The sequence below is a fragment of the Gracilinanus agilis genome, chromosome 2 (genome assembly GCF_016433145.1).
Source record: "Gracilinanus agilis isolate LMUSP501 chromosome 2, AgileGrace, whole genome shotgun sequence".
Taxonomy (NCBI): Eukaryota; Metazoa; Chordata; class Mammalia; order Didelphimorphia; family Didelphidae; genus Gracilinanus; species Gracilinanus agilis.
In genome coordinates this window covers 199,185,179-199,206,794 of record NC_058131.1, presented here as the reverse complement: position 1 = coordinate 199,206,794, position 21,616 = coordinate 199,185,179, and the positions used below count along the sequence as shown (strand labels likewise).

The following is a 21,616-nucleotide window of genomic DNA, read 5'->3' as shown; positions in this document are numbered from 1 at the left end:
CTTTCTTATGCTGATAGGACTTACAGTTTAGTAATAGCTGACATTTATGTAGAATTGTAAATTTTGTAAAACATTTTATAAATAAATCATTTCATTTGAACCTTATAGAAACCCCAGGAGGTAAATATTACAGAGATTGTGATTCTCATTTTAAAAATTAGTCATGGAGGTTCAGAGAGGTTACATGACTTGCCTATGGTCACACATTTAACAAATGGCAAAGGTGAGGTGTGAACTCAGGCCTTCCATATCACAAATTGAACATGCTGTTCATTTCGCTATATTGCCATCATTTTCCCTAGGGGAATCACACAAGCTTAAAATTATAATATACATTTTAATATGAATGTAAAATCATGAATTTAAGGCCTAAAAGGAACTCAGGAATAAAAAAGAAAAATGCCATAAGCCACTATGGGATTTTAGAAAAGGAAAAGATTATTTTTCACTGGGAAAATCATGGAAAACACCCTGTGAGATATAGTCTTTGAATTTGTCTTTGAAGACTGGAGAGAAATTGGACAAGTGAGTCTGTTTAGGAGTACAGTATGGCACTCCATGTGGAGGGAATTATGTCAGCAAAGACTAGGAGTCATAGTTCAGGACAAATTCTATGTATAGCAGGCAGTCTTCATTCATTTATTTATTTATCCATTTACTCATTTATTTATTTGTTTTTTGTTTATTTATTTATTTATTGGGACATAAGTGGGCTTCTCTGGCTCAGTATTTTCCTCTGTATCACCTAAGTCCAAATCCTAATTTCTTAACTGGGGCTTTGTGCTTGGGTTAGACTCTGATCCCTCTTCTACACTTGAATTTCTTAGCTAATACTAGATCTTGTGTGAATTCTGCAGGAATTCCTGAGTTTCAGCTCAGTCTCTCAGTGATTTTATATGGCTCTGGATCCACGATACTTATTTACTATACACATTTTCCTGGGCTCTTCTCCCTTCAGTGTTTCCTTAAGATTCTGATAAAATAGTTTCTCTAGCCTTGGACTGGATGAAGGAGTTTAACACTGTTTTTCTTTGATTTTCCTTTTGGTGCATTTAAAAAAAAAACTTTGCAAGGATATTTATGGGAAATCCAGGCCCCTTGAAGAACTGACATGCTGCCAATTTCCCATAATTCCATTTTTTAGTATATAGAAAAAGGCAATTTTGACTTTCTTATCCTTTGTGATAAAGTAAGGAAATGCTTATGTATTTTCTATATCTGGGATCATGTCTGTTTATAAAGTTTGAGGACCTCTGGGTATTACTGCTACCTGTGCCCTTTTTTTTTTGATAAATAGTTATAGTGTAGACTAGATGGGTGTTATTTTGTTGGTGTTTGTGCTATGCCCACACTACAATGCTTTGGTAACCCTCTAAACAATTCAGTGATACGTACTGGAGCAAGGTCGATTTCTGTATAAAAGAAGTGGAAACCTTATCACATTGCTGGAAGTTGTGCTGAGTGTGTTTGATATAGAGTATTGAGTCTGGTGAAGAGAATTATATAGGAAGAAGAAGGATAAATAAAAAACAGGTCTTAAGTACAAGGTAAAGTGAAATTAGATTGGAATATCAATACAATTGGATTTTGTTTCCCACAGAAACAACCTGAAAATTAAATATTTGTGGAGACTATTTTGCAAATTTATTAAGAATTTTGCCATAATGAAAGAGCCCTGGGATAGAAACCATTAAGATAATGTTGAAGCAGTTCTCCAAGCAATAAACTAAGTGATTATGCCATTAGCACAGAAAGGAATTGAGTGACCCAGCAACACAGCTTAATACAGTGGCCCAGATTAATTTGGAATAGCTTGTCAGTGTGGTCAATGGAATATATACTTCTGGAGGACAGGCACTATTTTATTTTTGCCATTTTTTTAAAGCCCCAGTAAATTAAAGCCCAGATATATCATAGACACTTAATAAATGGAAATAACTAGTTGGTGGATTGAAACTATTGTGGCTTTGAATTCAGATATCAGTTCTGGTGCCAATTTTATATGTAACTCTGAACTTGAGCCTTGAGCTACTCTGAAAAGCAATAAAGATTTTTTTTCCACTAATGACTTCTAATCACTTGTTGGGGAATGAAGATGATGCCAGGTTTTGATTAACTGTCTGAGGAGCAGACAACCTGAGCTTTTAACTAAGGTGACTGCAGAAGAGTGAAGGTGAATGTTTTGGGCTTGGCAACTGACGAAGACCAGCTTCTATGAGGTTATGCTCTGTTTTCATGGAGATACAATTCAAACTGGTGAAATCATGGGTCTTTGAAGTGTCTGAGCAGGAATGAAGAGAAATGACCTAAATATACAGGATCAACGGTCCTAGGCAGCTAGAAGGTACTCAGCAATTCATGAAACTTATGATTTTTATAAAAAATGATGAGACAATGAAAATGACAATAAGGAAGTAGAGCTGAGGTCTGAAATGTGAACACTATGGAAGGCCATCTAGTTCCCTGAAGCATACTTTGTTAGACCCAACTTTCTCTTTGTTAAAAAAATATCTGTATAGCTGTGCTCTTTGTGGTTGCAAAAAATTGGAAAATGAAAGAATGTCTTTCAATTGGGGAATGGTTGAACAAATTGTGGTATCTGTTGGTGATGGAATACTATTGTGCTCAAAGGAATAAAGAACTGGAAGAATTCCATGTGAACTGGAATGACCTCCTGGAATTGATGCAGAGTGAAAGGAGCAGAGCCAGAAGAACATTGTACACAGAGACTGATACACTGTGGTACAATCGAACGTAATGGACTTTACTATCAGCAATGCAAGGATCCAGAGCAAGGCTGAGACATTATGAGAAAGAAAACTAGCCACATTCAGAGGAAGAACTGTGGAAGGAGAAACACAGAAGAAAAACAACTGCTTGAACACATGGGCTGATGGGGATATTATTAGGGATGAAGACACTAAATCAGTGGTTCCCGAACTTTTTTGGCCTACTGTCCCCTTTCCAGAAAAATATTACTTAGCCCCTTGGAAACTAATTTTTAAAAATTTTAATAGCAATTAATAGGAAAGATAAAGGCACCTGTGGCCATCACCACCTCCCTGTATTGCTGCAACACCCACCAGGGGGCGGTAGCACCCACTTTGGGAATCACTGCACTTAACAATAACTCTAGTCCAACTATCAATAATATGGAATTAGGTCTTAATCAATGATACATGTAAAACCTAGTGAAATTGTGCATCAGTTAAGGGGGGATGGAGGGTTGGGGAGAGGGAAAGAACATGAAACATGTAACTATGGGAATAAAATAAAATTAAATAAAAATTAATTAAATATTAAATTTAATTAAAAATTAAAAAAGAAGGAACATTTATATTAAAAAATAAAGTGAATTCATGCTCATAAAAATATGCTAAATAAAAATCCTTCCATTGTACTTTTCCCATATGCCCCAAACATTCTTTCCCAAATGTTCTAAACTTTCCCCTTTCATTCTTGAATGCCTTCATAGAAATGCATTCTCTAAATATGTACTATTATTATACCAGCCTTTTATCTAATATGTTCCATAGCAACGTAGTTCTGGATGCTATCCTACCAGGTCTCATGGACACATATGAGGTCCGGAATGAAAAACAAAAAACAAAAAACTAGGAAAAACCTCCTGGGCAAAGATCTGGCTTTATTTTGAGCAGAAAAATTACAGGATCAGAGGTCTGCAGGTTCCCCAATTTGAAACCTGAGACTGAGAATTACAAAATGCACACTTTTATAGTTTCATGTTTATCTTTCCCCAAAGGACCTTCCCATTAGGTCCTTCCTGCTCTTTGAGGCCATTTACTTTTACCCCTAGTGCACTTCCTCTTACGTGAATTAATTTGATATAAAGTACATTATAAAATAGATTCACAATTTGGATTAACATGGTAACTCAAGATTAAACATTTAAGATTATAATTCAGATACTTTCCTGAGACTACATTATTAATTTGATTACACACTCACTCTTGCCTGGGACTAGATTCTTACCACAAATCACTGTTACATATTATAGTCCTGAGATTATAACTAGATCATACTCAGAGCATTGATTAAGGAATTGATCATTGATTTTCTGATTACAGTCCTCATGTTAAGGTTTCTAGTTCACCTTGTTGCACTCAATATGCCAATGCTGCCCTGAAGTACATCAAAGTGGGAATTCTTTCTATTAGTGCATATCCCATTGTCTCCTTAAATTGTGTAACTCTTAGCTGCCTTCTCCAAGAGACTTTCTTGAGGATCTACGTGACATGCAGCAGTTTCCTCCAGTGCTTTTTATATTTGGGGGCTACCAGCATAACACAAGAACTATCTATCTGTGAGATGTGGGTCTCCTTTTCATAGGGGTCATAGATTTAGAGCTGGATGGAATCTTAGAGTTTATCCAGTATAAACTCATAAATAGGAAAAGTGAGATCCATGCTCATGGTCACACACTAGTAAATAGTTGAAACAGATTTTGAATATGAGGTAATGAGGAAGACAGTCTAGTATGTCAGAAAAAGCGACAGATAATTAAGTTAGAGATCCTGGGTTCAAATCTCAGACCTGCCACTTACTAACTAAATGTGGGGTGGTTAAAACATGTCTCTGGGCTTCAGTTGCTGTAAAATGAGAAGATTCAAGTGGATGACTTTTAAGATATTTTCCAGCTTTAAATCTATTATCTCTCTATCACTTTTTTCCCCAAAACACTTACCTTTCGTCTTGGAATAAATACTCTGTATTTGTTCCAAGGCAGAAGAGTGGTAAGGGCTAGGCAATGGGGGTCAAGTGACTTGCCCAGGGTCACACAACTAGGAAGTGTCTGAGGCCAGATTTGAACCTAGGACTTCCTATCTCTAGGCCTGGCTCTCAATACACTGAGCTACTCAGCTGCCCTCTAAGTCTATTATCTCTTAACTATAAATATAAAACTGTTTCCACAACACTACATTGCCTTTATTTTCTAATTGTTCTTTTCTTTGATGATACCCATTTCTCCATGTTTTGTGTATAAGTCATTACTGGGAATAAGCTAGAACCAACTTGTATTCAATATGCATCTCTTCATTTTCTATGGGGTCAACCACAATTTTGTGGCAATATTGTAATTCCATATTTTCAATAATAACATTTTTTCAAGGGAGCTTTTATGTAAAATAGTGGGGTTTTGTCACCATGGAGCATATACTATAGGTTCAACTCATTATCTTTCTGCATTTTCTTTTCCAAAAGAATGTACTGACGAACATATCCAGAAGACTGTCGTTCTAACACTGTCAAAATCCAAAAAAAATCAATGTTCATTTTTATCCATTTAGTTTTTTTCCTATGTGGATTCTTAGACTGTTCTCTTTTGAATAATTAATGATTCTCTTTGAGAGACTCTGTAATGTCTTCAGTGCATCGAACAAGGACAATATCATCCACATCTAGGAATGATTAGAAGATCTCACCATAGTCAATCCCTCTTTTACTTGGATCTTGCATAAGACATCCTCTTTGACAATGGCAACCACCTCTGGAGAATAAACATTTGATTCAATTGATGCTAATAATGACAAGTAGTGGTATAGAATTATTTCTCTCATTATTTCTTTTTATCAAGGAATGCTGTATTATCTTAACAACTATATAAGAGATTCCACTTTGGAGGAGAACCCTTAAAATTTCATTTTTCTCTACTAAGTCAAATAGTCAAAAGAGATTTATGAAGCCCTTACTATGAGTCAAGAACAGAGCTAAGCATTGAGAATCCAAAGAAAGGGAAAAACTACTCCTTTCTTCCAAGGAACTCAGATTTAAAAGGGAGAGATGACAAGTAAATCAATAGGTAATAAAAGATAGATACAATGGACAAAGAAAACAATCTTAAAGAAGAAAGCTCCAAAACTGAGGGAAATGAGAAAGTGACCCATAGAAGGTGGCATGGAGATAAGTCTTGAAGGAAGCAGAGGATGCCAAGAGTTTAAGATGAATAGGGAGTGCACTCCAGGTATAGGATTGAGTTTAAATCCAGCCTCACATATCCACTTGCTGTGTGACTTTGGATAAATCATTTAGCCTCAGTCTGTTTTATTTCTTCAACTATAAAATAGAGATAATAATAGTACCTACGTCCCAGTGTGGTTTTGATGATAAGAACAATATTTGAAAAGTGCTTTGCAAGCTTTAAAGTGGTAGATAAATGATTATTATTATTAAGAAAATGAGAAATGTAGGAAAGGGTCAGGCTGTAAAGATCTTTAAATGATAAATAGGGGACTTTATATTTAATATTAGAGTTTTTAGGAAGCTACTTAATGCCTTTTTTCTAATACAAATAAGACAATAGAGAATCTCGTTTCTTTACATATTTTAGTCAATTATGTCACTCTAAAGATGTTAGTTGTTGGGAATCATTTGCAAAAGCTTTTGTATTCCTTTTTCATATTTCTTCATTGACCACCTTGACACATGTTCAGATAATTATAAAGATTTTATGAAGATGAGAAAGTAGGGACATAGATCTATAGTTGTTGGTTTCTCAATAGTCTTTTTTGGGGATCAATAATATTGATGCTGATTTTCCTCAATTCTTGCTAACTCTGTTTTTCTAACACTTTTTCTAATACTTTTTAACATTTTTTCTTACAGCTAGAAACATCTTATCTTTACTTATCAAATGGCTATAATCTATAAGGTATTGTAGAGGTTAAGAAGAATTATGTGACATAGGCCTGACTCATAAGAAGCCAACACATGATAATCTCAGAATTCAAAAATCTGACACAAGAATATGGGAGATTCAGAGGCAAAGTAAGACTTTGTTTTCCCATTCCTATCTCTTTTCCCCTTGGCCTATGTGGCTCATAATTAGGTTGTTCTTTAGGATTTATGTATTATATCATACTTGTGGCAGGCACAAGGAGTGCAAATGTCAATCATCTCATTTCACACATGAGGAAATTAAACATCAGAGAATCAAAGTGATTTGTCCATTGTTGTCCCATGGCTCAGATATGTACTACAGGAACTTGAAGACAATTTTGACTCCTGAGCCCATCACTCTTCTCAATAGTCAGAATGGTTTGGTAGAAAAAGTTCTAGTCAAATTATGCCTCCTAACTGTGTGACTTTGAGCAAGTCACTTGTCTTCTCCAGGACTCAGCTTCCTTGTGTATAAAATGAGAGACTTGGCTAGATGGTTTTTAAGGCCCTTCTAAATCTAACCAATTCATAATCCTAGGATCTTATGAACATAGAGTGCAGGAGTAGTTATAATGAATTGGAATTCTCCAAAATTTTAAGAGCACTTTAGTTTAAGAAGATTGAAATCCCTGCAAGTTTGCAAAATACTCTAATAATTTAAAAATCACTCTGAGCAGCACGAATCCAAAATCTCAATCATTTTAAAGATCCAGCTGTTCATTTTTTTAAAGAAAGGATAAACATACGAGTTTGGGAAGAAGTCAAGCTGCATTCTCACTGTGGCTTATAGACTCATTAGCAAACTTACCATGAGCCCCCACGGTGTTTAATAAAAAGTCTCAACAACACTGCTTACTACTAAAACTCCCTGAGTGCAGTAGCTCTAGGACAGGAATGCTAAGTAGCAACACTTCCAGGGCATAAATTAGATCAGTTATTTATTTAAATGGGGGAAAAGATACTCCTGATCAGAGTCGATGAGCCCAGTTCTTTACTACCTCCAATTTGCTACACATGTTTTACCCCCATTTGGCTGCAGTTACTAGTAAATGGGTGGGATAGTTTCTGATGTTATCTATATCTATGAGACTATTTACTCTGTGTCTTTATCACTATGCCTTTTTTTTTTTTTTGTCTCTTGCCATGTAGTTGGGAAAGTAACTATTGGTTTCCAAGGATGGAAATGGTCTTTGGTTATTCAGTCTTTTAAAAAGTTAATAAATTTATTATCATTAATTATTTATTTAATTTAATTTATAAAATTCAGTTACTCCATTCCCTTGCCATGCCATAGAAGGCAACATCTGGCAAAATATATAGATTATGGGAGCAGCCAGGCCCTGAGATAGGAGGTCTCTCAGGTTCAAATCTGGCCTCAGACACTTCCCAGCTGTGTGACCCTGGGCAAGTCAGTTAACTCCCATTGCCTAGCCCTTACCACTCTTCTGCCTTGGAACCAATACACAGAACTGAGTCCAAGAAAGAAGATAAGATAAAAAAATTATATACATATATATGCATATATATGTATATCTATTGTCTTTTATGTTTCCATTTCTCAGTTTGTTCTTCAGAGGTTCTTATTCTTAATTTATTCTTTATTAAAGATTAGTTTTATCCATGCTTTTGGTTTATGACAAATCAATCAATCAACATTTATCAGGTACCTACTATGTGCTAGGCACTGTGATAAGAACTGGGGATATAAGTAGGCAAAAATCAGTCTCTGTCCCCAAGGAGTTTACAATCATGATCCTTTGAATTCATCCTAATTTCTTCCCATTTGCCCAGGGAGACTTTTCTTATAAGAATAAAACAATAACAACAACAAAAGTGAAACTATCTTGCACTATAATGAAGATGAAATGTTTTTTCACCAGTAGTCTATTTCCTCCCTCTAAGAAAAAGCAAGATATGCATTTACTCATTTCTTCTCTAGACCTAATATTAATCATTATAATTATGCAGCATTAAATTTTGTTTAATGTTATAAGATATTAATATGATCCTTAGTTTCCTGGTTCTACTAATATCGGTTTATAAATATTTTTGTTTCTTTGAATTCTTCATACTTTTTTCTTAGAGCAGAAGAACATTCTATGACACTAATATACACCTATTTTTCTATCTATTCTTGAAACAATGATAACCTAATATTTTTCCTAGGTCTTCTACAAACACCAAAGCATCACTGTGAAAATATTGTGTTTTTTTTAATAGGACTTTTCTAATCTGTTTGTGACATGTTTGAATCAGTGGGATATATGGTTCAATATTTATGACCAATTTCCTTGCATAGTTCCAAATTGTTTTTCAAAATAATTGAACCAACTTATGCCTTATTACAGATGAGCAAGAAAAAGTCAGATTGGAGGAGGAACCAGAGACAAAAACAACAGTCTTATTTTTGATGGTGAAGTTTTTTGTTTTGTTTTCTTTTGGTTGTGTACTGCTCTTTGTGACCCTATTTGGTGTTTTCTTGGCAAAGATATTGGAGTAGTTTGTCATTTCCTTCTCCGGATCATTTTACAGAGGAGGAAACTAAAGCAAACAGTGTTAAATGACTTCCCCAGGGTCACAGAACTAAGTATTTGTGGCTGGATTTGAAGTCAGTTGTTCCTGACTCCATGCTTAATACACTATCTACCATGCTACCTGAAGGGGAAGTGAAAGGGTGCCAGAACAAACTTAGATATGTTCAGTCTGAGGCTGATCCTATACCCCATTTCAATTAAAATCTCAAAGCCTTCATCTTGCCCTTCAGAACAAGGTTATGAATTATAAATGAGGCTTTAAAAATTCTCAGAGTATTATAGCTTTTAATGATTAAGTTAAAATGTACCATGTTGTAATGAGAGAACAGGCACATCTCAGGGATGATCAGTATCCATGTTGAGATGAGTTCTGAGCATCAATACGACCAGCACTTTTCAGAGGGACAAAACATGCCCTTTGCACTGCATTCCATTTGAAAAGACAATGTGGGTTTTGGTTGGGAGGGCTTACTCTCACAGAATTATGGAATTTCTTGACTGGAAATGATATCAGAAATCATTTAGCCCAGTAGTCTCTAATTTAAGTTGCCTATATCAGTTTATAGCATTCACCCACTTGCACATACAGAATCACATAGTTTTTAGACCATCTATAAACATTAACTTAATTCTTACACTGCTAAACGTTAGCTCCTGTCCAGTGACCAAAAAGTACATCTTCTATTGAAGGCACTGAACACATCAACTTTTACATTCTAATTACCAATAAAACCAAAATATGAAATTGAAATTATAGCTACATGGAAAGTGGCTCATATATTTTCCTTAGAGAGGCAAATAAAAGAGTTGGGTTTTAATCATGTGTCCAAAGGCAACAATAAATATCATTTCATGGGACACTTAGCCTGAGCATATTGCAGGGCTCATGAGAAGCATTTCAAAAAGTCTGCCATGATGATAATGCTAATTGAATTGACATCTGTTGCAGAGAATGGACATAAAGTAATTCTGTGAAACCCTTCAAATTAAATTCACATACACTTTAGTGTTTGGTGCCTTCAAAGAAAGGGAGATGATAGGTAAAAACAGAAAAAAAGGAAATTGGAAAACATGGTTCATGACTAAGAAAGGTGTGAGCCCACAGGCATGTAGATTAGAGAAAATCCTTGCTTCTATATGTCATAAACACTTTCTTCAACTAAAGAACCAGAAAGAGCTAGATCTGTTAAAAAATGAATAACATCTGAGAAAAGGAAATTGATAGCATTCTAGAAGCTGATCAATTAATTACATAGGCATAATAAAAATGAGATTCTAGTTCTAGAGATGAAAGAGACCTTATACAGTCTAGAACAATAACTTCAGTTTATAATTGAACAAAAACTGATGTCCATGAAGATTATTTGACTCATCTATGGTCACATTGGTAGAAAAGGTCAGTTAAGCCTTGAACCTCTGACTTCAGTACCAGTGCTCTTTTTGCTCTACTGAACTATCTATGCTGTGGTTTAACAGGTAAAAGAAAATCATAATATTATTACTAATAAAAATGATGAATAAGAAAATGTCAGTAGTTACCAAGCCATATGACTACTTTTCCATCTCTACGAAATCTTTGTTAGAATAACCTGTACAAATATCAAGGGGATTCTTGTAAAAGTTATGGGAAGAAAACAGACAGACCTTTGTAAATGACATTATACAACAGCTCACATCTTTATGGACACATAATTGTTTGAAAGGTATAAAGGGTACACATTGGGCTTATTACTTGTTGACTATAAAATGTAATTAGATGGATCAAAACACCACCTTGAAGACTTCATTCCTATAAATAGTCTCCCGTGAAAATGTCAGTCATACAGAATTTTTTAAAAGAGAGAGCAACAAAATAATTTTGATTAATCCCTGATTACTAATATTAAGCAAGTTACAAAACAGGGATGTGTAGGTTCACGAAAGATGCTTGCTTTTGTTATGGAGGATATATGTGATGCAAGAAATAAAGAAGAATCTCCTATAGGTGAGGAGGTCCTACAGCTGTTCTTTCTTCCTGTTTTTAATGTTCTGATTGTATCAAGTTCTGAACTACTCCAGAGCCTCTTAAATTATCTATTTATTTATTATACACACATATATACATTTCTCAAAAGAATTTGTCCTCACTTATGGAAGTACTTCAACATAAGTCACACAACATGACAAATCATGGAAAACCTTTTGCAATCCACATAATTAGAAGGAACATAATAAGAAGGATTTAAAGCTACAAAGGATTTTTGAGATCATTAAGCCAAACAATATAATTTTTCAAGTGACTTGATTAAAGTTAGGTCCTAAATGATAGTCTGAATTTAAGCTCAGGACATAATCTCTCCAAATTTAGTATATTTTCCAATAAACTATCCATATAGATGAGATTTTAAGGTTATCAAATTAGATACTACAATTTATACCTTTGTTTCTCTTTGCCAAGACCTGTTAATATAATTACCTAGTCCATTGAATAAAAGAATTCTAGAATCATAAGATATAGAAAATTTTAAAACAAAAAAGTTGAAATAGTCTTAATTCTTCTCTATATTATTTTTTGCTTTTAGTTCAAAGATGGCATTTGTTGGAGAAAACTTACTTAACACCTTATTAACTATAAACTGAATCTATGGGGCAAAATGTCAGCTGTGGTAGTCCCCCATGTCTTACAAGGTTTAAGGCTTTATTTCTAGGAACTTGCTTGAATGATGCCATTACCTAATCTAGACCCTTTACAGCTTGAGAATCACTAGTTGTAGCCTTAATTATTTGATTTTAATTAAATTTGTGGTCTTATGGGAAAGAGAAGAAGAGGGATAAAAAAAGAACCCATGGGACTCAATTGTGCCTTTCCTATGAAGAAGCAGATCAGTTAAGCAATGCATCTCTAAGTATTTATGAAATACCTACATGCCTGGTATTATTCTGTCCTAGGGATATAAAGATAAATATGAAACATTCTCCCTTTCCTTAGGGAGTTTATTTTTTATTGAAAGACAAAACATGTACATACAACAGAGTATAAAAACAAGGTATAAATATCAAATTATTGAAACTATATGTGATAAATGCAAGATAACTTTTTCGGGGAGGAATGAACAGGTGACCAGAAATAGTATTTATAATTCTGGGTACAGAATAGCTCAAATCCCTTAATTATCTTCCCAACAAAAGAAAGTAAAGCTCAGAGGTTAGGTCTTATGGGAGGCCATTCTGCATATGCTCGGTTTTTTGTCCTCTCTCTCTTAAAATTACTTTGTATTTATTTACTTGTCTACATGTTGTATTCTACCTAAGTAGATTCCAAGCTCTTTGAGGGCAGGGACTACTTTATATTATTACCTTTGTATACGCAGCATCTAATATAGTTCCTTGCAAATAGCTTTAAAGAGCGTTATAATTTTTATTGTATAGATTTGAATACATTTAATTCTGTGTCCCCAACATGTTAGAGTAACAGAGAAAAAGGAAATTAAAAGGAAAAATTAATCATTTTAAGTTCAAAGGCAGCTTAGAATATGTATCCTCTCAAGATAGTCAGTGGTATTCCTCCCACTCAGAGTGGGGATGACTCAATGAATCCTTGGGCCAGCTTAAAATAACCTGAAAACATGAAGCACACTGTTAAAGAGCAGGCTGGATTCACTGGAGAAGTCACTTCCTTCAGCAGAAGGATTTGTTCAGCAGCTCCCGCCAACCTTGTTAGGGAAATGTTTGTTGAGTGGGTGAAATGTGACATTTTCTTGGGCTGAAGCAATTATTGCTTAGTTGACTATGAAACAGCCACAAGAGATCAGTGTTTAGTTAAAGATAAAATAAAACAAGAAAGAATGGCAACATATATAGAAGAAGTCGTGGTTTAGTTAGAAAAACACTTATTGGCTCTGAATCTGATTGATCTGTGTTCAAATGATGATTTCGATATTTATTGTAGGAGAAACGGAATAGGGAAGATCAGTTTGCAAAGGGATTCACTATCATACCCAATTGTTCCCTCTTTTGGACATCTCTATAACTTTTTTATTATAAAGATATTTTAATTTACCAATTACATGTGATAACATTTCCACATAAGTTTTCCAAAGTTAAATGATCTCAATGATCTCCTTCCTTCCCTTCCCTTCTCTCCCCCCTTCTGAAGCTGGCAAGCAATTTGATGTATTATCATGTATACCATATTTCCAAATCATTTTTATTAGAGAATAATCACATAAAACCAAACTCCCTCCAACCCAAACTGAAATAAAATGAAAAAACTGCATGCCTTGATCTGTGAATTTGCACAGTTCTTCCTCTGGAGGTGGATAGCAGCATTCTTTGTCATGAGTCCCTCAGAAGAGTCCTGGATCATCCCTTTTCTTCCTGTATCTCTATTACTTTTCAGGCCACTGCTATTCTCCAGCCACCCAGATCCACAACCTCTTGACTCCTCACACCTATTCAATGCCCATATTGAATTTGTTGCCAAATCTTGTTTCTCCCTTCACAACATCTATCCCCCTTTCTCTCTCCTCACACAGGAGCCAGGCCCTCATCACCTCTTCCTGAATTATATGATTACCTTTTATTTAGTTTTCTTTAAGACTCGTGATTTTAATCTTCTTCCCCATTCAGTTGGCAATGCGATTTTTCTAAAGTGTAGGTGTAATCATGTCACCCATCCTGATCAGCGAGCTCCAGTGGCTCTCTATTACATTCTGAAGAAAATAAAAACTCCTCTGATTATTGTTTAAAGCTCTTCATAATGTAACCCTTTCCGGCTTTCCAGCCTTCTTCCTGCTACTTTCCTTCTCTCTGCATATTTTAAGATCTTGGTTTACTTGCTATTCAGAACTCACTATACTCCATCTCCTGTTTCTCTCCTTTTACATAGGTTCTCCTTCGTGATCAGAATATTCCAATCCCTCTCCTCTTCCTCCTCCTCCTCTTGCCTGGTTTCCATCAAGGCTACTCAAATACTACCTTTTTTAGGAGACTTTTTTTCAATTTGCCCAAGAGGCTAATACCTTTCCCCAATATTCCCTTACAGGTACATTATAATTTACATGTATTTTGTTTCCTCCAGAACATGAGTTCCTTTTTGCTTTTGTTTGCATTTTTAATGCTCTACACAGTCTTAGGCACAGAGTAAGCAATGAATAAATGGTTTGGAGTTTTTTTCTCAGCTGATTGACCTAAAAATGGAGTTAATAATTAAGGCAATACTTCCTTTAATGTCTCATCTCAGATACTTGCTAGTTGTGTATTCCTGGGCAGGTGACAACCCCCAAGCGTATTCGTTCTCTCACCTATAAAATGATGATAACACCAGCTCCCTCACAGAGTGTTAAAAATGGTTATGAGGGGGAAGAATACTTAAAATTCTATAGAAGTATGAGTTATTATTGTTTGCCTTTGGGCAAGTCACCTAACCTCCTCATAATTCAGGGTCCTCATCTGTAAAAGAAGAAAGTTGAGCTGGATGATTTTTAAGATCTCTAGAAACTTTCGATTTTTAATAGTATTTGAAAGAAGCAGTAGTATTTTCTAGTTCAGGGCTTTGCTACTGTCAATTAATGTAGTGAAAAGCTATTGCTCAAAATAATGTCTTCAAAACTTCCCTGGTCTTCAGTGACGAAGGCATTAGAATGTTGACTAACACTCTTCAATTTGCCTTAGAAAGATTCCGATTTTATTAGGCTTGAAGTAAGGAATCAAAGGAACAGGTCTATAGGATGTCATTCTATAATAGAATACTGCACTGGCTCCAGTCTGCCCTTCTCATTTGCATCTGAATAGTTATTTTAGAAAACATGTAGGATTTTTTCTGACCCCAAGAGCTGAAGTATTGTATAGATGTTTCCATGTGAAAATTGATTGGAGTAAGGAGGAGGCAGACATATTGTTGTCAGTAGTGTAGATTGATAGTCTGATTTTAAGAGAAGAGAGTGAAAAGATTTTCAAATGGGGCAAAAATATGAATAAAATCTGAGGCTAACGAAAGATAAAACTGGAAGGAAAGGGGAGAAAACTAAGAACAATTCAGAGAATAGCTGGAAAGTAAATTGGGTAGGAAAATGGCGAGTAAGCAGGCTCAAACAAAAAGGAAGAGGGAGAAGAAATAGCTAACTTAAGGAGAAAGAAATGAAGAGAAAAGAATTGGGGAGGGGAAAAATAGAGTGAGAAGGGAAAGGTCAGCAGTAAAGGGAAGTAAGCAGGGGCTGGAGAGCTGTACAGATCGGACAGTTTTTGGTTCAGCATCATGGAATTCAGAGCAAAAGGGACCTTAGAGAATACTAGTTCAAATATTTCTTGTTACAAATGGGTAAACTGAGACCTAGAGAGGAGATATGATACTTACAAAGGTAAGTGGGAGAGGGCCCTTCTGTTTAGATTATTCTTTTGAGTATTTAAAATACTTCCTTGACACCACATAGACATACTGTGAAGAACAGCAAATCATGTATTGAAAATATTTTTTTAAAAATCAGGAAGATCAGAGTATGAATCTCATCTTAGACACTTGCTAGTTGTGTGATCCTGCATAGGTGACAATCTCCAAGAGTATGTTTCCTCATCTATAAAATGATGGTAATATCATCAGCTACTTCACGTAGTTATTTTTTTTTTAAATTGTGTGTATGCAGTCAAGTCCAGAAAAAATGTTTTTCTGTATAAATGTAGGTTATAATCTTTAAGTATTCATCACCTGTTTATGTGCAAATGTTCTAAGAGTCTTATGGTCTAAAAATAATTAGATGAAAACAAAATTTGCTGTGGACAAATATATATCTGGGAAATGGGGTTTTTATTTTAGCTTGTCTATACTTACTTCAAAGACACTGTCTCATTAAGTCTGGTAAAATTGCTGTCTTGGGGACAGTGTAGTGTAAGGCACATAGATGGGCTCTTTGAATATTCATTTACTAAAAGAGTTAATGTTTGATATCAGAAGATACTGCCTCTCCTATGTAATAATTGTGTGATATTGTTCAAATGACAATCTCTTTCTGGGGCTCAGTTTTCTTATCTATTCAATGAGAGACTTGAAGGGGACTTTATATCTAATTCAATAAATTTAAAATTCACTCTGGAACTTTTTATAAAACGTTTAACAGATTTTATTATCACCTCTGTAGGAAAAGACAGCATTTTTTTCCTTTTTGGTTACCACTTCATAGAATTTTAGATCTTGAAACCAAAGGGATCTAAAACTCAAGGTGATTCAATTCAACTCCTTCATTTACAAATGAAGAAATTGAAGTTATATCCCCAAAGTCACATCAGTAGTAAGTAGAAAGAGCCAGGCTTCAGTCAGATCTTAAGACAAGATCAATTTCCAGTGTATTGTACTACCTCTTCACACAATAGCCATCCTGGTCTTGGGCTTCAGGAAATTTACTGAAGAGGAAACTCTTACTTATCTTTAGATGAGAATATTTCGTTTGTTCATTCATTTTGGCTACACCCAACTCTTCATGACCCCATTTGGCATTTTCTTGGCAAAGATACTAGAATGGTTTGCCATTTATTTCTCCAGCTAATTTTACATATGGGGAAATTGACTCTCCCAGGGTTAGAAAGCTAATAAGTGTCTACAGCCAAATTTGAACTGAGGAAAATGAGATTTCCAGAAGCCTGAAACCCTATCCACTTAGCTAAGAATATCTTCCTCTTATTAGGGTTACAGCCAATACAGAGTTAAACTTGACAACTTTAAAAAAATTTTTTTTAATTTATTTTTTTAGAAAAATTTTCCATGGTTATGTGATTCTTGTTTTTACTTTCCCCTTTGCCACCCTTTATACCCCCCACCTCCTGCCCCATCCAACATGCATTTTCACTCGTTTTAACATGCGTCATCAATCAAGACTTATTTCCATATTATTGATAGTTGCATTGGTGTGGTAGTTTCAAGTCTACATCCCCAATCATGTCTGCATCAACCCATGTGTTCAAGCAGTTGTTTTTCTTCTGTGTTTCCTCTCCTGTAGTTCTTCCTCTGCATGTGGGTAGCATTCTTTTCCATAAGTCCCTCAGAATTGTCCTGGATCCTTGCATTGCTGCTAGTACAGAAGTCCGTTATGTTCAATTGTACCACAGTGTATCCGTCTCTGTGTACAACGTTCTTTTGGCTCTGCTCCTTTCACTCTGCATCAATTCCTGGAGGTCTTTCCGGTTTACATGGAATTCCTCTAGTTTATTATTCTTTTGAGCACAATAGTATTCCAGTGCCAGCATATACCACAATTTGTTTAGCCATTCCCCAATTGAAAGGCATACCCTCATTTTCCAGTTTTTTGCTACCACAAAAAGTATGGCTATAAATATCTTTGTACAAGTCTTTTTATCTATGATCTCTTTGGGGTATAAACCCAGCAATGGTATGGCTGGATCAAAGGGTAGGTATTCTGTCAGCACTCTTTGGGTATCATTCCAAATTGCTATCCAGAATGGTTGGATAAATTCACAACTCTACCAGCAATGCATTGATATCCCAATTTTGTCACATCCCCTCCAACATTCATTCCTCTCCCCTGTTGTCATTTTAGTCAATCTGCTGGGTGTGAGGTGGTACCTCAGAGTTGTATTGATTTTCATTTCTCTAATTATCAGATTTAGAATGTTTTCTCATGTGCTTATTGATAGTTTTGATTTCTTTATCTGAAAATTGCCTATTCATGTCCCTTGCCCATTTATCAATTGGGGAATGGCTTGATTTTTTTATACAAAGATTTAGTTCCTTGTATATTTGAATAATTAGACCTCTGTCAGAATTTTTTGTTATAAAGATTTTTTCCCAGTTTTTTTGTTTTGCTTCTGATTTTGGTTACATTGTTTTTGTTTACACAAACCCTTTTTAATTTAATATAATCAAAATTATTTATTATACATTTTGTAAATTTGTTTTAGGAAAAAATTTTTTTCTAACTCTTGCTTTTAAATCCTTCCTTTCCCAGAGATCTGGCAAGTATACTATTCTGTGTTCACTTAATTTACTTATAGTTTCCTTCTTTATATCCAAGTAGTTCACCCATTCTGAATTTATCTTGGTGTAGGGTGTGAGATGTTAATCTAAACCTAATCTCTCCCATATTATTTTCCTATTTTCCCAGCAGTTTTTATCAAATAGTGGATTTTTGTCCCAAAAGTTGGGCTCTTTGGGTTTATCATACACTGTCTTGCTGACACCACTTACCCCAAGTCTATTCCACTGGTCCTCCGTGTCTCTTAGCCAGTACCATATAGTTTTGATGACCACTGCTTTATAGTATAGCCTAATATCTGGTACTGCTAGGTCACCTTCCTTCACAGTTTTTTCATTATTTCCCTTGATATTCTTGATCGTTTGTTCTTCCAAATGAACTTTGTTATATTTTCTTCTAATTCAGTAAAAAAGTTTGATAGGTATAGCACTAAATAAGTAAATTAATTTGGGTAGAATGGTTATTTTTTTATATAATTTTCCATGGTTAGCTTGTCCTACTATTGAGCAATTAATGTTTTTCTATTTGTTTAGATCTAGTTTAAATTGTTTAGAAAGTGTTTTGTAGTTGTGTTCATATAATTCCTGTGTTTGTTTTCATAGATAGATTCCTAAGTATTTTATATTGTCTAGGGTGATTTTAAATGTTGTTTCTCTTTCTACCTCTTGTTGCTGTGATGTATTGGACATATATAGAAATGCTGATGATTTATGTGCATTTATTTTTTATCCTGCAACTTTGCTAAAGTTGTCGATTATTTCTACTAGCTTTTTAGTTGATTCTGTTGGATTTTTTTAAGTATACCATCATATCATCTGCAAAGAGTAATAGCTTAGTCTCCTCATTGCCTGTATTAATACTGTCAATTTCTTTTTCTTCTCTAATTGCTACTGCTAGTGTTTCTAGTACAATGTTAAACAATAGAGGTGATAATGGGCATCCTTTTTTCACACCTGATCTTATTGGGAAGGCTTCTAATTTATCCCCATTGCATATGATGCTTATTGATGGTCTTAGATATATACTGTTTATTATTTTTAAGAAAGGTCCTTCTATTCCTATACTTTCTAGTGTTTTCAATAGGAATGCGTGTTGTATGTTGTCAAAGGATTTGTCAGCATCTATTGAGATAATCATGTGGTTTTTGTTGGTTTGCTTGTTGATATGGTCAATTATGTGAATGGTTTTCATGATGTTGAACCATCCTTGCATTCCTGGTATAAATCCCACCTGATCATAATGAATAGCCCTCCTGATCACTTGCTAGAGTCTTTTGGCTAGTATTCTATTTAAGATTTTTGCATCTATGTTCATTAAGGAGATTGGTCTGTAGTTTTCTTTCTCTATTTTTGATCTGCATGGCTTTGGGATGAGTACCATATTTGTATCATAAAAGGAGTTTGGTAGAATTCCTTCTTTGCTTATTATGTCAAATAGTTTGTATAGCATTGGAATTAGTTATTCTTTGAAGGTTTGATAGAATTCATTTGTGAATCCATCTGGTCCTGGGGATTTTTTCTTAGGGAGTTCTTTGATGGCTTGTTCAATTTCTTTTTCTGATATGAGATTATTTAAGTATTCTATTTCTTCTGCTGTTAATCTAGGCAATTTATATTTTTGTAAATATTCATCCGTATCACCTAGATTGCTATATTTATTGCCATATAATTGGACAAAATAGTTTTTAATGATTGCCTTAATTTCCCCTTCATTAGAGGTGAGGTCTCCCTTTTCATCTTTGATTCTTTTCATTTGGTTTTCTTCTTTCCTTTTTTTTTATTAGATTTACCAGTACTTTGTCTATTTTATCTGTTTTTCCAAAATACCATCTTCTAGTCTTATTTATTAATTGAATAGCTTTTTTACTTTCTATTTTATTAATTTCTCCTTTGATTTTTATTATTTCTAATTTAGTTTTCATTTGAGGATTTTTAATTTGTTCATTTTTCTAGTTTTTTAAGTTGCATGCCCAATTCATTAACCTCTGCTCTCCCTAATTTGTTAATATATGCACTTAGTGACATAAATTTTCCCCTTAGAACTGCTTTGGCTGCATCCCATAGGTTTGGGTAAGAAGTCTCATAATTATCATTGTCTTCAATGAAATTATTAATTGTTTCTATGATTTGTTCTTTCACTAAGTTATTTTGGAGAATCATATTATTTAATTTCCAGTTAGTTTTTGGTTTGCCTCTCCATGTATTCTTACTAATAACTATTTTCATTGCATTATGATTTGTTAAGATTGCATTTATTATTTCTGCTTTTTTGCATTTGTTTGCCATGTTTCTATGCCCTATTACATGGTCTATCTTTGTGAATGTTCCATATATGCTGCTGAAAATAAGGTGTATTCCTTTTTGTCCCTATTTATTTTTCTCTAAATATCTATTAACTCTAATTTTTCTAGGGTTTTATTTACCTCTCTTATTTCTTTCTTATTTATTTTTTGGTTTGATTTATCTAGATCTGATAGGGGGAGGTTGAGGTCCCCCACTAGTATAGTTTTGCTATCTATTTCATCCTTGAGCTCCAGTAGCTTTTTCTTTAGAAATTTGGAAGCTATACCATTTGGTGCATACATGCTGAGTACTGATATTTCTTCATTGTTTATACTGCCTTTTATTAGGATGTAGTTCCCTTTCCTATCTCTTTTAACCTTATGTAAATTTACTTTGGCTCTATCAGAGATCATGATTGCCACTCCTGCCTTCTTTTTCTCATTTGAAACCCAATAGATTTTGCTTCATCCTCTCATTTTTACTCTATGTATATCTGCCTGTCTCATGTGTGTTTTTTCTAGACCACATATGGTAGGATTTTGGTTTCCAATCCACTCTGCTATTTGCTTCCATTTTATGGGTGAGTTCATCCCATTCACATTCAGAGTTATAATTATAAACTATGTGTTCCCAGACATTTTGATTCTCTCATCTTGTCCTGTCCTTTCTTCTTTCACTATTTCCTTCTATACCAGTGTTTTGTTTTTAATCAGTTCCCCTAATCCCCTCCCTTGTTGTACTTCCCTTTCTCCCTTCTCCCTTCTTATTCCCCTCTTATTCTTCTTTAGGATCTTTTTAAGCTACCCCTGGCCCCCGCCCTCTCCCTTCCTAGTGTTACTTCTCTCTCCACCAGTCCTTTTGTTACCATTCTACTTCTCTATAGGGAGTGAATCAATTCTCTGCCCCAATGGATCTGATTGTTCTTCCCTCTTTAAGTTGATTTCAATGCATTTAAGTATTAAATATTTCCTCTCTCTGACCTCTTTACCCTTACTGTGTATTGTTATTCTTCCTTTTTGGCCCCATAAGCTTCTTTATAGAATATAAATTTAGTCCTTTTTGTTTGTTTTCCCATTTTTCTTAATATTACCTTCTTCCCCCCTCTAGTTTTGTATATATATATATATATATATATATATATACATATATATATATATATATA

The 21,616-nt window shown here is 34.6% G+C and overlaps 1 protein-coding gene across 1 annotated transcript in view; it reads right to left on the bottom strand.

Annotated features, from left to right (window-relative positions):
• TPO (thyroid peroxidase) overlaps positions 1-21,616 on the bottom strand; it is a 229,982-nt gene that overhangs the window by 42,438 nt on the left and 165,928 nt on the right. The window lies entirely within an intron of this gene.